At 35.0% G+C, this 7,146-nt stretch overlaps 1 long non-coding RNA gene across 1 annotated transcript; it reads right to left on the bottom strand.

Annotated features, from left to right (window-relative positions):
- Positions 1 to 2,509: 2,509 nt before the first annotated feature.
- On the bottom strand, positions 2,510 to 7,107 carry LOC141364390 (uncharacterized). The gene is made up of 4 exons (XR_012370137.1): positions 6,979 to 7,107; positions 4,518 to 4,694; positions 4,023 to 4,114; positions 2,510 to 3,281 (listed from the first exon to the last, which is right to left on the bottom strand). It is a non-coding gene; the product is annotated as an uncharacterized lncRNA (long non-coding RNA).
- Between the last annotated feature and the right edge of the window lie 39 nt (positions 7,108 to 7,146).

The following is a 7,146-nucleotide window of genomic DNA, read 5'->3' as shown; positions in this document are numbered from 1 at the left end:
CATCGCTCGGGCGCCGGAGGCACTCGTTCCATTTCGGATTTGATTAACTCTCTCCGTCTTACACAGATTCACCTTTGGGGTTGAACCGGTGACACACTCAATACAGCAGATGCACAAAGAGAAGTGAAGACACACACCGAATCACCGACGCTCCATAAAGACGTTCAAGCGTAAAGTCATTTATCCTATAGTGAAGAAAGACTACAGAAAACCTTTAAATACCTCTCAGTTAAACAGTCTGATCTTAGTTAAGTCACTATTACTTTCCTCATAGTTAGAGTTAGTTAAAGGTGCAGTGTGTGATAATTAAAAGGATCTCTTGACAGAAATGCAAAATAATATTCAAAACTATATTATCAGGGGTGTATAAAGACCTTTCATAATGAACCGTTATGCGTTTATTACCTTAGAATGAGACGTTTTTTTTATCTACATACACCGAGGGTCCCCTTACATGGAAGTCGCCATTTTGTGCCGCCATGTTTCTACAGAAGCCCTTAACGGACAAACGTTTTACTAAGTTGTCTCCCACGATGACATGTTTTTTCCGGTGGCGGCTACCGTAGCCTCTCTATGCGTTTCAAAATTGAGGGGTGAGCAGTGGACTGAGCCGTTGGTTGCAATTCAAAACCTCACCACTAGATGGCGCTAGAATTTACACACTGCACCTTTAAAGGTGCCGTTTTTCCTGTGTTTTCCAGGCTTTGATTGTGTTTACAGTACATTCACACGGGGCCAAAGCAGTAGGCTAACCCTTGATGGAAGGCTTGTCTGAAGCATGGCCAACAGCCAATCACAGTGGCCGCAACACATGCTCCAGTCATCCATAAACGCAATTGCATACGGCGATTTGATTGGTTGATGCCCTGTTTGCGCTTGAAAGTTGAGAAATGTTCAAATTCTGCAGTGAGCAATGGCAGTGACGCGGTGCAGACGGATCCATAATTCAGTTCGGCAGCGCATGACGTCACCCATTAAAAGTGAATGGGAAGCGTTAACGCTTACGCCCCGTGTAAATGTACCGTTATATGGACGTAATATATATCCCGGAAGTAGAGGACTGTAGTCCATGAAAAGGGAATTTGGTTAAAGAAAATAATTGGCATTGAGCTTTATAATTTTACAGGTATTATTTATGCTCTAACATTACACACTAACTAAAGTTTAAAAATGGGATCACAAAAACAGCACCTTTAATATCATAAATATTCATAATAGAAACCATACACCACCGTAAAAACACTTGAAGGTGCAGTGTGTCAATTTTAGTGGCATCTAGTGGTGAGGTTGTGAATTGCAACCAACTGCTCAGTTAACTGCTCACCTCTTGCTTTTAAAACGCATAGAGAAGCTACGGTAGCCATCACCAGACAAATACGTCATCTTCGGAGACAGCTTCGTTAAAAAGTTTGTCCGTTAAGGGCTTCTGTAGAAACATGGCGGCACAAAATGGCGACTTCCATGTAAGGCAACCCTCGGTATGTAGATAAAAATGTCTCATTTTAAGGTAATAAAAACATAAGGGTTCATAATAAAAGGTCTTCATACACCACTGATAATATAGTTGTGTATATTATTTTGCATTTCTGTCAAGAGATCCTTCTAAAAATTACACACTGCACCTTTAATAACCTTAGCAAGCTTTCATAGGCAACCTAATGACATTATAATCTATTAACCAAATATAAACACCAAAACAACTGAATTTACTTGTTCATTTAGCTGATGCTTTTTATGCAAAGCACTGGAGAGTTGTATACTATAAGATTGGTAAATTGAAGATCTTAGAATAAAATGTTGCCATCACTTCATGTGCATCTGTTGTTAAACAACACTTCAGAGAAGATCTAACACACTTTATATCTCTGAGAAAAACTACAATAGACTGCTGGGAATGCACTCATGGGTGTGAACTGGTGTTATTTTAATGGCCTTCAGCGAACATCATTTCTAAAGAGTCTGAATGAGGACGTGTCCTACAGCGAACATAAATAACACTGATGGTTCTGTAGAGGACGAATAGAGCGAGATGTGGGGTCGAGGGGAAATTAGCTCTGAAACGTCTGTAAAATGAAAAGAAGGTTTGACTAATGATGTTCCCGAGGTCAGATCCACTGAACACACATTACTGAAGCATGAACTTTAGACATGATGTGGAAATGAAATCGTTTAGCTGTTGGGCAACAGAAGCGCGAGCACGTCTGAGTTATTCTTCAATTGAAGATGAAACTTCTTCTTTAAACACTCTACAAAGCTCACTTTTTCTCTCTTGACACTAAACACATCTTCAACTCTTTTAAAGAGACTACATTCATTATAGAATTAAAAATTAAGATTTAATTTCATTTAGGTTTATGAGATCCTGCATATAATTTGCTTGGTGTGATGCATGGGTTTAAAAACTGTGCATTGGATACAAATACGCATTTGCATTGCGATGCATCATTTCAGTAAAGAAAAACAGATTTCTTTCTGTATAATTATGAGTAGATGTGCTATCATTTTATTATTTAGAAAGTGAGCAATATTTTGAGATTGATTTCTCCTCTCTTGCTATGTGCTGCTGATGTATCACAACAATATGGGGCGTGTCATGTAAGTCACGTCGCAAAGCTTTAAAGCAGATCTGCATCCTCCACAAAGTAATTACAAATCCAATGTGTGGAAACTATCTGTACCATATTAAATTGCATAGCATCATAGTTTTTATTGCATCACACTGCATTGAATGACATTGTGTTGAACCGAATCAAAATTGGTCCGCACTGAATCTTAATGGGTTTCAATTCATATGTATCTTTAATGTATTGTATCATCGAGCTGCGTATCGCATCTGCCTCAGTTATGGAGATGCACATCTCTATTTAATACTGCATACAAGTTTGCTATATTTTCTGGTGGTATTGTAGTAAAGGGAATAATTATACAGTATATACAGTCATCATACTATTGCTTAAACAACAGCTAGCATTAAACAGTCTAATGATGGCCAAAGACCTCAGTACAGTACTGTACGTTAATCACATATACATCATCTAGTTTTTAAACCCTTTAAGAGGACCTGAGAAAGTCACTGCCTCTCCATTTAAATCAGAAAAGAGTTTAAATGTGAATCACTGTATTGAGTTGCTTTATTCAGATCAAACCAGTTTTGTGTCTCTGGAGGTCTTATACTTTCATTTTCTCCCTCCAGGCATCTCTTCTGAACTTCATGAGTGGACGATCGCTTCAATCAATCATACTGAAGACCGTCATTAGATTCAATGTAAAACAATGAAACCCTTCAAATACAAGAAGAGATATAGATCAGGTGAAAGTTTGAGATGTCCTGTAGATGAATTATTGCTTCATTAACTTAACCCTGCGGCAAACATCTGGAAAAATCCCTCAGAACAGCATTTATAATGAGGCAAAGCTATCAGGACACGTGTGGGTTACTAACTGACTAGTTAAGAGCTATCAACAATATTATAGAGGACCTGCAGTCACAGATCCTATAGAGAAGAGTGGGATGTGTTACCTGAATTATATTGAATATTCATATTTGAATGTAAATGGGTCCAATGTGTTTTTTTTTTAGTAATTTAAGAGTAGAGACTTGATGAGAGGTTCAGAAATATACAAATCTAATCATTTCTGTTTTATTGAGCTGCAAAAAACAAATAAGCTTTAAAAAAGAGGTTTTCAGAACAACATGATATATCAGTAAGAGATAAGAGCAGGATTGTTGTATTAGGGGCTTCATAATTTCAATTATATTTATTGTTTACTTTTTTGCCAAAACCTGAAAGCAAGTCTTACATTACAATGAGAAACGGGTCAATGGTAAACAATTGCACTGAATTGTTAGAGTATCCAAAGTAATCTATGTAAAGACAACAGAATTGATCAAACATCTTTTAAATGATTTCTAATCACAATTTAGGGCTCATAAATCATCTTCAACTTATTTAAACCTATTCACATACAATAACAGAGAGGTCAAATATTGAATCTTGAGATGATTGTTTTCTAAGACCTACAGCACGTGTGAGTCATTGATTAAAAGCTGTAGTCCTGCAGCCGGAGGTCAAAGATCACCACCGGTCCGGTCTGGACCATCATGATTGAAAACCTGAACAACACAAAAGAGTTTTCTGTGATGAAATCAGAAGATTTATTTCATACCTGAATCAAAAATCTCAACATGAAACTCAACGTTTCACTTACATAAAACTATGAGTCTTCTTGAATGTTATAAACCTCACTGATAATGTTCTGGATTTATAAATGTTCATTAATGTTGTACATGCTCAATACAAGAATAATGGTGATAAAACAATCTCTCCTTAAGCCACCTGATCTGTCAATCATTAGCAAACAGTATTAATAATCAATTCACATTTATTTTTTTGCCAAAGCAAAAATTATTATCAATAATTTTTTTTGAATGAAATTTTTTGTCTGTATTTCTGGAAACATGCAGTGTATCTAAACAGACAGACAGACAGACAGTACAGATAAAAGACATCACTGACCTCTTATTTCTATGTCTGTCTTTTAATTCCTTCTGAAGATCTGACACCTTCACAGATTTACAGCACATTCATCATCATCATCATCATCATCTATGTTTGTCTGCGGGTGTGATTCAGTCACAGGTGTGATTCAGTCGTGGGCAGCATCACTTCACCATCTGTATCTCTCAAAAATTCCTACAAACCCGTATTGGTATTTAACTGATCTCATAACAGCTCACTGCTAGAGTTGATCTGCTCCAGATCTTTATTCAACAGCTTGTTTTGAGTACAGGTTAAATGTAACTTATGCTACTGTAAGCAATGTTACTGTAACTATACTGTAACCAATGCTACTGTAACTATACTGTAACTAATGCTACTGTAAGCAATGTTACTGTAACTATACTGTTACTAGTGCTACTGTAACTACACTGTAACCAATGCTACTGTAACTATACTGTAACTAATGCTACTGTAACTATACTGTAACTAATGCTACTGTAACTATACTGTAACTAATGCTACTGTAACTATACTGTAACTAATGCTACTGTAAGGAATGTTACTGTAACTATACTGTAACTAATGCTACTGTAAGCAATGTTACTGTAACTATACTGTAACTAATGCTACTGTAACTATACTGTTACTAGTGCTACTGTAAGCAGTGTTACTGTAACTAATGCTACTGTAAGCAATGTTACTGTAACTATACTGTTACTAGTGATACTGTAAGCAGTGTTACTGCAACTAATGCTACTGTAGGCAATGTTACTGTAACTTTACTGTAACTAATGCTACTGTAACTATACTGTAACTAATGCTACTGTAAGCAATGTTACTGTAACTATACTGTAACTAATGCTATTGTAACTATACTGTTACTAGTGCTACTGTAAGCAGTGTTACTGTAACTTATGCTACTGTAGGCAATGTTACTGTAACTTTACTGTAACTAATGCTACTGCAACTATACTGTTACAAGTGCTACTGTAAGCAGTGTTATAGTAACTATACTGTAACTAATGCTACTGTAACTATACTGTAACTAATGCTACTGTAAGCAATGTTACTGTAACTATACTGTAACTAATGCTACTGTACGCAATGTTACTGTAACTATACTGTAACTAATGTTACTGTAACTATACTGTAACTAATGCTACTGTAACTATACTGTAACTAATGCTACTGTAACTATACTGTAACTAATGTTACTGTAACTATACTGTTACTAGTGCTGTAAGCAGTGTTACTGTAATGTTACTGTAACTTTACTGTAACTAATGCTACTGTAATTATACTGTAACTTATGCTACTGTAAGCAATGTTACTGTAACTATACTGTAACTAATGCTACTGTAACTATACTGTTACTAGTGCTACTGTAAGCAGTGTTACTGTAACTAATCCTACTGTAAGCAATGTTACTGTAACTATACTATAACTAATGCTACTGTAACTATACTGTAACTAATGCTACTGTAAGCAATGTTACTGTAACTATACTGTAACTTATGCTACTGTACGCAATGTTACTGTAACTATACTGTAACTAATGCTACTGTAACTATACTGTTACTAGTGCTACTGTAAGCAGTGTTACTGTAACTAATGCTACTGTAAGCAATGTTACTGTAACTATACTGTTACTAGTGCTACTGTAGGCAATGTTACTGTAACTTTACTGTAACTAATGCTACTGTAATTATACTGTAACTTATGCTACTGTAAGCAATGTTACTGTAACTATACTGTAACTAATGCTACTGTAACTATACTGTTACTAGTGCTACTGTAAGCAGTGTTACTGTAACTAATCCTACTGTAAGCAATGTTACTGTAACTATACTGTAAATAATTGTACTGTAACTAATGCTACTGTAAGCAATGTTACTGTAACTATACTGTAAATTATTGTACTGTAACTAATGCTACTGTAACTATACTGTAAATAATTGTACTGTAACTATACTGTAACTAATGCTACTGTAAATATACTGTAACTAATGCTACTGTAAGGAATGTTACTGTAACTATACTTTAACTAACATTACTGTAACTATACTGTAACTATACTGTAACTAATGTTACTGTAACTACTGTAAATAATTGTACTGTAACTAATGCTACTGTAACTATACTGTAACCAGTGTTACTGTACCTAATTCTACTGTAGATTCAAATGACTCGGAAATACTAGCAAATAATGTTTATTTAAAAAATACACAGAAGTTTTTTCAATGTTGACGATACAAAAAATGTTGTTGTATGTTTGAGACACAATGATGATAAAAATATAATGAATTAAAAGTGATTCTTTTGGGTCACTAAAACATTTTCACATTTTATAAAATGTGGCGATACTCTCACTTAATAGTTTAAGAAATAATATGTAGCACTGTAATAATGTTACATAACTATATCCTTTATAGAAATAAACATACAGTATATGAACACATGACTGTATATGCATTACCTGCATGAAGAGAGATTGTCCTTTAACCTGTCAGGAACAACCCTATTATTATAATAGTCAACATTTAAGACTAAGATTTGTTCTTTACTAATTGTAATGCAATCTTAAATTCTGTATATTTATATTAAATATGTAAGGAATAATTGACGACGGGCCATTGAATTATAA

The sequence above is a fragment of the Misgurnus anguillicaudatus genome, chromosome 6 (assembly GCF_027580225.2).
Source record: "Misgurnus anguillicaudatus chromosome 6, ASM2758022v2, whole genome shotgun sequence".
Lineage (NCBI taxonomy): Eukaryota > Metazoa > Chordata > Actinopteri > Cypriniformes > Cobitidae > Misgurnus > Misgurnus anguillicaudatus.
The sequence above is the reverse complement of the archived record's forward strand: the minus strand, read 5'-3'. Positions and strand labels throughout refer to the sequence as shown.